Consider the following 8,808-nt stretch of genomic DNA (forward strand, 5'->3'; position numbering starts at 1 on the left):
CCAGTAAGAGATGCGCCATTGCTATCTATACATATGGCGCACCCCCTACCAGTGCGCCATTGCTATCACCCCTTATCCCCTCCCTCTAGTCACGTTCTCTCCCCTCCCCTTCCTCCTGACACACCCACCCACGTCCTTGACTTTGGTCTAGATCGGGAAGCCCCGACCGCCCGCCTCTTCCTCTCCCTCCCGACCACAGCAAGCCCCCTTCCCCCTCCCTCACACCAGATCCAGGTCATGGAGCCGTGGTGAGCTCCTTCCCCAACCCTCCTCACCGGCGCTGCTGAAGTAGGCCCGCCCGGGCTTGGTGAAGTTGAAGACGGAGTTGCCTCCTCCAGCTTGAGCAGCGGGCCAGACACGTCGCAGGCGGCGAAGGCCTTGGCGGTGAGCTGCATGGCGCTATCCTTGTTGGGTGGGTAGAGGAAGAAGAGGGTGTCGCTGAGCTTTACGGGGACGTACTTGGCCCACCGCACGTACACGTCTGGCTTGCTGGACGGCGGCACCCCCCACGCATCGAGCCCGCCCACCATGTATTGAGCGGCGGTGCACCCATCCATGGAGGTCATGGAGATGCACAGCAGCAGCGCCAGAGCTGCTAGAGTCTCCATTCCCACCGGCGCTACCAAGTTGAGCGCTTCGTATCATCATCTCCTGCGCGCATCCGGCTACTTCTTCGTTTCCCAGGTGAGCTAAGTAACAGCCGCTCCCTCCCAGTCATTTCTCGCACGCTCTTGTTTCGCTAGGAGTCACGAACATCATGCCATCTGAATCTTGGGTTCTGAACTTCTGATCCAAGTTTCCCTGAGCAACATGAATGTCATATAACATCCGAATCTTGGGCTATCAGGTTGTATAGTTCTGGCGTTGGTCACCTCCCGCTTACAACCAAGTAAATTTTGACAACAAATTCACTTCTACACTAGTAGACTATACTGGATAGGGATGAATAAAGTCACTGCAGTCTTGAGCTTATTATAACTTGTCAGTTCAGACTTCAGACAAAACTTGGGTCTAGCTTTAGCCTAAAACTTGGTGAAATACCAACAACTTCACAATCACATTTGTCACCAACCAAGTTTACCAGCTACAAATTCTCTATGGTGAGCTAGAAAAAAACACTCCACATAGCTCGTATATTTTGGTCTTCTTCACCTTCCTATTTCAACCAAGTACTAGATGAACCGATTGAAGCCTTGCTCGTTGATCAAAATTGCAGCTTTTGGCCCAGCTGGGTCTGTAAAAGAGCAAGGAGGAGGCCGCCAGGCAAGAAGAGGTGTTGGGGAAGCTTGACAAGGTGGTTGTTTCCTCCTGCCATATGCGAGTTGGTGTTACCTTTTGGTAATTTATCGTCTGGTGAACAATATGCATGTTTGAAATGCAGATTGTGAAAGAGTGGGTCAAGGAGTTGGCTATTCAGAGAGGCCAAGTCAACGCAAATGTCGTGATTTTCACCTTCGGGTCATACCATCTAGGGGTAATGTACATGCTTTGCGTTGCTTATTTTGGAATTAGCGCTGTTCTAGAGAATAGGTAACATATCTGAGCATGTATCACTAGTGCAGAACCGGGCAATAGCACCGGTTCGTAAGGCCCTTTAGTGCCGGTTCGGTAACCAACACTAAAGTGTGGACACTAAAGGCCCCCCCTTTAGTACCGGTTCAGCACGAACCGGTGCTAAAGGGCAACCACGTGGCACGAGCCAGCTCCGGGGGCAGGGAGCCCTTTAGTATCGGTTGGTGACACCAACCGGTATTAAAAGGTTGGCGGGTTTTGGGTTTATGATTTCTTTTTCATTTAATTTTATGTTTTACATTTAATTCTTTTTCGTATATATATATATATATCATCGAATGTCTCACAACCACCATTAATTCACACATATATACACACATGTATATATATATACAATTAGCTAGCTATATACAATTCCTCCTAATCGGGGCCTTCGAAGCCAGTGGCATTAGCCTAATTGGTGCCTTCGGAGCACGATGAGAATTGGAAGTGGTTCATGGGGGCGGTAGCGAGTAATAGTATTCTCCTTTGGGATCTAAGACCTGGTCGAGCAAAAATCCCGCTATTTCCTCTTGAATTGCTTCTATGCGCTCCTCTGTTAGGAGCTGCTCCCGCACCTCTCTGAACTGTTAAGAAGGATATCAATATGCATGTGTATTAGTTGTGTGACTAGATGTCGATAATGGTGTAAAAATTGTGAATAGTTTTCTAACAAACGTACCCAGTCCTGTCTTTGAGATCTGCTCCTTTCGGACGCCATCATGCGAATGTTCTCGCAAATGTAATGCACAGAGATTATTCCCCGGCGCCTGCTTCAGGACCTTTACGAGAATGGAATTTGATCAGATAATAATTAATCAAGCATGATAATTAAAGAGATGGCAGCTAGCTAGCTAGTACTACTTAATTACTTACCTTGGGTCGATACCATTTCAGCTTTCGTTTCCATTGGCCTGGAGTGACGCTGATGAACTTTGCCCAAGCCCTGCCCGCCGACAAAGAAAATGAATAAAGGGGTTATTAAATAGTTCATATCAGGAAATGACGAACTAAATAGGCCGAGATATAGTTAATAATGATTGAAATTACCTGTTGACTATCCCAAACAAGATGGTGTAGTCAATTGCTTTTTTAAGTAGTGAGTCTAGTATTTCAACTGTTCCTTCATCAACTTTAATGATTAACAAGATCCAGTAAAATTTGCATGCACACACGTTTGCATGTCTTAATTAAGCGGGCATATGTAAGCAAAAACATGTAGCTAGCTAGTAGGCAAAAACAGAATTTGTAGTACAAGACAGTGTGACTCACTCGAAGTTGTAAGGAAGTAGTATATCTTCATTGGTATTGAGGTGCTTGAAGAACTCTAGCATGATTTCCTCTACACTTTTTTCATAATATGCATCTAATTTCCATGTGTATTCATTAATGGTATTTGGGTCAATGAATCCAATGCCATAGCATCCACCTTTTTTCATATCATACATCTTCATCCTGCATAATACCAGAGAAAAGAATATAGTGAGGATAATTACAGGTAATGATTGATCAAAATGATCACTACAGCTAGCTTGAGACTTAAATTACAGAAAGAAGTAACTTACAGACAATAGCAACTGATGATAGATTTGTCGTGTGCGTCTTGATTGTATAACTGAAATAGTTCTGAATACTCAATGGACAGAGCTTTCTCATGGAAGTAATGATCCTTCTTGACATTCACCATGAGGGATTCTCGATTGGAAATCTTGGTAATGTCCATGTACCATTGATGCAATTCATACATCCTCGTTGGGAGCTTCTTCACCTCGTCTGGCTCGACCAAAGGTTGGCCCCAGACATATTTCCGTTTTATTTACTCCTCTCTAATCAGAGACCTGGGCTCGATATCGAGGAGTTGTCCAATAGTGATTATGAGCCTTTCAGCCTACTCAATATGCTCCTCGGTTATTACCATATCGCCCAGCCCGGGAACATTAATAGTTTGCCCACAATGATATTGGGCGCGTGTACTCTCATGTGTTATTGGCCCAACAAGTGGGGGGATTGATTGCGCCGCCTGTTCTCCCAGCTGGGGAACGGTTTTACTGCTCCTTTTGCCAGCTGATTTGCTCGAGCTCGAGCTCGCCTCTTTTTGTAGACGTGCTCGATTTAACTTCCTGAGGTGGCGTTCATAGCCTGTGTCAACAGGCTTGGGAGCTGGTGCTCTAGCCATACGAATGAAGTGGTCAATCTTTTCCTTAGGTACTTTCTCCCTTGGCAGCGGTGGCAGTTTTGGTGCAAAATGGGCTTCCACCTCGGCCTTCGAAATGGCTGCGCTTTCCTCCTCGGACTTGTTGTAAGGCCTCTACGGAAGAGGCGCGAGGCTTCCTGGACCATATTGAAATTGCTTGCCTCTGCCTGTACCTCCAGTACTACCTCGACTTGTACCGCTATGCACCATAGATGCGGCGGTTCTCTTCCGTGATTGCTGAGGCGGCAGAGACGGCTGGCGTGGCTGAGTTGGAGGAGGAGGAGTGGCCTAAAGCTGTGCCGGACTTGGAGGAGGAGTGGCCTGACGCTTTGCCGGACTTGGAGGAGGAGTGGTCTGACGCTGTGTCGGACTTGGAGGAGGAGTGGCCTGACGCTTTGCCGGACTTGGAGGAGGAGGAGTGGCCTGACTCGTTGGTGGACTTGGAGCAGTGGGAGTCTGCTGACTCGGTGGCGGACTTCGACGAGGAGTCGGCTGATGCGGTGTCGGTGGCCTTCGAAACATGATGCAATCCTTTCTCCATAGGATGATACGATGTTTGGCCTCTCCCATTGTGTGCTCCTCGTCACCTCCAGGAATGTCAAGCTCTAGCCCCGAATATTGGTCCACCACCTCATCAACCAAGACACAAGCATAGCCTGCTGGAATCGGGATGCAATGGAAGGTTGCCTCGGGGGGATTTGTAAAAGCAACGGCGTCCGCCACCTTCATGGATATGTTCTTCATTTTGAAGTGTAGCTCGCAGTTAGTGTTCTCCATGATGTCATCCACGGGGTATCTATCCAGCATTGCGTCACCCGGGGCGGAACCCACGCTGCTTCTCGGCATGGATGGGACGGTGCTATCCAATGCTGGATCATCTGCTAGCTGCTGCAGCTGCTGAGACCCCCTTTGCTGGCAAACTAAGTCGATCTGCTCCTACTGCCGCTAGAATTTGACTGCCAAGTCTGCGTGCGCTGATTCTAGGCCTTGAAGGCATTCATAGTCCAACTTCCTCTGCTCCTCCTCCATCTTCCTCTTCTTCTCCTCCGCAATCTTCTTTCTCGCACGGGTTCTGTAGTCGGCGTTCCAGTCCGAAAACCCCTCATACCACGGAATAGCGCCCTTGCCTCATGTTCTTCCTGGGTGTTCAGGATTTCCCAGGGCACGCGTAAGCTCGTCGTTTTCTCTGTTGGGCTGGAACACCCCCGATCGAGCCTCTTCTATTGCATCAAGTGGCTTATCTTCGGCTTCGTCCAGACATGCCTTCTTCGAAACTTTGCCTGTCTTTAGGTCCAACTCCCCCCATGCGCATAGAACCAACTCCTGCACCTGGGGGGCCAGCTCAATGTTTCTGGAGTGACACCTACATCCTCCACCTCTTTCTCAGACTTATCCCACTTAGGCATTGCCACCGCGTAGCCACCTGGCCCCAACTTATGGAACTTATCCTTTTTTGCGGCATTGGCCTTGTTTATTCTCGACCGTTCCTTAGATAATTCTGATTCCTTGAATTTCACGAAATCATCCCAATGAGCACTTTGCTTCTCTAGTGTTCCCTTGAATACTGGAGTCTTCTTTCCTCCCTTGACGTACTGGTCCCATACATGATTCTTTTGGTTGTTGAATGCAACCGCCATCTTCCTAAGAGCAGCGTCCTTGACTTTCTCTACATCTTCATCTGTGAAATGATCTAGTAGGGTGAAATGTTCCATGAGCGTTTCCCAAAGCAGAAGTTTTTGTTTGTCGTCGACAAAAGTAAGATCTGGACGTGGCTTTGCTGGCTCTCTCCATTCTTGAAGGGAGATCGGGAGTTGGTCCTTCACAAGAATTCCGCACTGACGAATGAACTTGTCCGCAATCTTCTTAGGCGCTAATGGTTCGCCATTAGGTTTGATGGCCTCGATATTGTACTTTACGCCCTCCTTCAACTTTTTGTTCGAGCCTCGTACTGTCCTGCTGCCTGAAGATTTGCTCGATCCGGATGGCTGAAGGAAGAAAGATCGATTCGTTAATATATATGTTCAAGTCATTTAAAACATGTGATGATCACCAAATGCCTGCTTATATAAATATACCTCGCCGATCTTTGTTGTTTCAAGATCAACATTTTCTTCATCATGTTCATAGTTCATGACTTCATCAATTCGGTTGTCGCGATCGAATATCATATCACCCTTCCCGGTGTTGTTTAGATATTCGGAGCCATCATAATTTTCTTCATTCTGATCATCATCTGGCCCGCGAGGATTGCGTATGATATTCAACATGGCCTCTTCTCCCTCTCTACCGGTATTGTCCGCCATAGGTTTTATTTAACTAATCCAAAAGAAATATATTCAAATTACAATACATGGATGCAATCAATTAATAAGGAAAAACTAAATCAATCATAGTACATAATAAGCATCTTCGAATATAATCTCGAATACGTCATCTCGAATAATAGAGATAATCTTGAATACATCATCTCGAATAATATATATAATCTCGAATAAATCATCTCGAATATTATATATCAAATACATCACTAGCTAGCTAGCTAATAAAGATCGAATACTAGAGAGTAATCTAGGCCACTCGCGGTTCCTGAGGCACGGGCGGTGGACAACCAAAGTGAAGGAACCATCACTGGATCATAGCTCGGGTGATCTCCCGAAAGAACCTGCCAGGTATTGGAGAACCAGACGTCCATAGCAGCCATGTAGCGATGGATGTGCTTGTCCTCCTCCCTAACACGGCGACGTACCACCTCCGGTGGGGCCGGCTCCCTCCGCCCCAAAAGTGGCCCATGCGAACACCACCAAAGGAGATCAAGGTCGACGACGCGACCCGGGGCCGGGTTCCTCACCAACCGTCGCGCCCCTGCTGGTAGCACCTCCCAGTGCCAGCCCGGTAGAGCCCAGTCCCGGACATGGGTCCTCAGAAGCAGGACGTCGTCGCGAACTGGTTGACGGCGAGGATGCGGGCCAGGCATCGTCGACAACAAATAGTATATGCCGCAAAAGTAAAGTAACATCTTTTAAATGATGGATTGTGATTTCATATATGCAAATTCTAAATTTTATAACTAAAACTAACATTTCTAATATTTCTATAACTAAAACTAACATTTATAATATTTCTATAACTAAAAAACATTTCTATATAACTAACATTTCTAATATTTCTATATAACTAACATTTCTAATATTTCTATAACTAAAAATCATTTCTATATAACTAACATTTCTAATATTTCTATAACTAAAAAACAGAAAAGTTGCTAACATTTCTATAACAATGTGTGTGTGTGTGTGTGTTTGTGTGGTACATGGCGGCCGGGGCAGGAGCTCACCGGCGAGGCACGACGACGGGGGGCGGCGACGGGGACGGAGACGGGCGGTGACGATGGGGATGGGGACGGGGCAGCGATGTAGGGGACGGGGACGGGCCGGGTGGGGACGACGGGAGGACGGGGTGGGGCGCGGCGCGGCGACGGGGACAACGGGGACGGGGACGGCGACGGGGGTGGCATCGAGGGGCGGCGGCGACGGGGCAGAGGAGAAAGAAGCAGAGGGAGAGATGAGAAACTGACAAATTTTTTGAAGTGTTTTCTTATATAGAACAACCTTTAGTACCGGTTGAAGCCACCAACCGGTACTAAAGGTCTGTTTTGGCCAGGCCAAGTGGCAGGAACGGCACCCCTTTAGTACCGGGTGGTAGCTCCAACCGGTACTAAAGACCCCCCCTTTAGTATCGGTTTGAGCCACCACCCGGTACTAAAGGGGGTGCGCTGGCGCGGGTGCGGTGCGTCATGTTTAGTCCCACCTCGCTAGCCGAGGGGTGTCCGCACTGGTTTATAAGCCCCAGTGCGGTAGCTCTCTCGAGCTCCTCTCCAAAGCAGGCCTACTGGGCCTAAATGTTCTGTGCTGCCCTGTGGGCCTACTAGGCCTTTGCGGGCCTGCATCCTGGCCCAACAACAGGTTGGGTTTCTAGTCGTTTGCAGGCCGCTATGGCGCAGTTGGCGGGCTTTTTTATTTTCTTATTTTTTTGCTTTATTTATTTTTGTTTTATTTATTTTTGAGTTGTTTTTTGCTGTATTTAGAGTTTCTTTGTGAATATTTTTGCTTTAGGTACAAAAAATTACAAACTTTCTGTTAGTGCCGGTAGTTTACAAATTTGAATAGTTTAAATTTTGAATTATTTGAAATTTCTGTGAATCACTAGTTTGTGAATAACTTAACTTTGAAAATAGATTTTTTAGTGATTCTTTTTTCTTATGTTTAATATTAGTGTGTTTTATCATTATATTCAATTTGGTAATGCTTAGGTTATTTAAAAAATGAAATGCCTTTGTAATGGATGAGTTTTCGTCCGAAACCTTGATACTTCGAAAGAGATTGTCCATCTTGTACACGAAGTGCATCCAGTTTTTGCGGTAACCCTCTCTACTTTTTTGCACATGCTATGTGGGTGAAATTATGATACCATGCCAACTTTCAACCTTTTCTGAGTTCATTTGAAATGCTTTTCAATTTCAGGGTCATTTAGCAGGAAAAATCATAACTATTACAGAGATTCCCTCCTGGGTGTGAAATACAGAAGAAAGTGAAGCCAATCACATCCCAGATCTTTGGGTGTCAAACTTTTTCTTCCGTGTGTCCCTTTGCGCCGTAGCCATGGAAAATCTTCTTCATTTAACTGGATGCTCGGGGTCAATATTCACTGTGAATGGAGCAATTTCATCAAACTTTTCATAATCTTCTAACATGTCTGTCTTGTCATCCACTCCCACGATGTTTCTCTTCCCAGAAAGAACTATGTGGCGCTTTGGCTCATCGTATGATGCATTCGCTTCCTTATCTTTTCTTTTTATCGGCTTGGTAGACACATCCTTCGCATAGAAAACCTGTGCCACATCATTAGCTAGGACGAATGGTTCGTCTGCATACGCAAGATTTTTGAGATCCACTGGTGTCATTCCATACTGCCAGTCTTCCGGTACCCCGCCTCGTGTCATATTGACCCATTTGCACCGAAACAAAGGGACCTTCAAACCACGTCCATAGTCAAGTTCCCATGTC

At 46.6% G+C, this 8,808-nt stretch overlaps 1 pseudogene; it reads right to left on the minus strand.

Annotated features, from left to right (window-relative positions):
- Positions 1-219: 219 nt before the first annotated feature.
- On the minus strand, positions 220-718 carry LOC125532887 (annotated as a pseudogene).
- Positions 719-8,808: the final 8,090 nt, after the last annotated feature.

This window comes from Triticum urartu, chromosome 1, assembly GCF_003073215.2.
Source record: "Triticum urartu cultivar G1812 chromosome 1, Tu2.1, whole genome shotgun sequence".
NCBI lineage: Eukaryota > Viridiplantae > Streptophyta > Magnoliopsida > Poales > Poaceae > Triticum > Triticum urartu.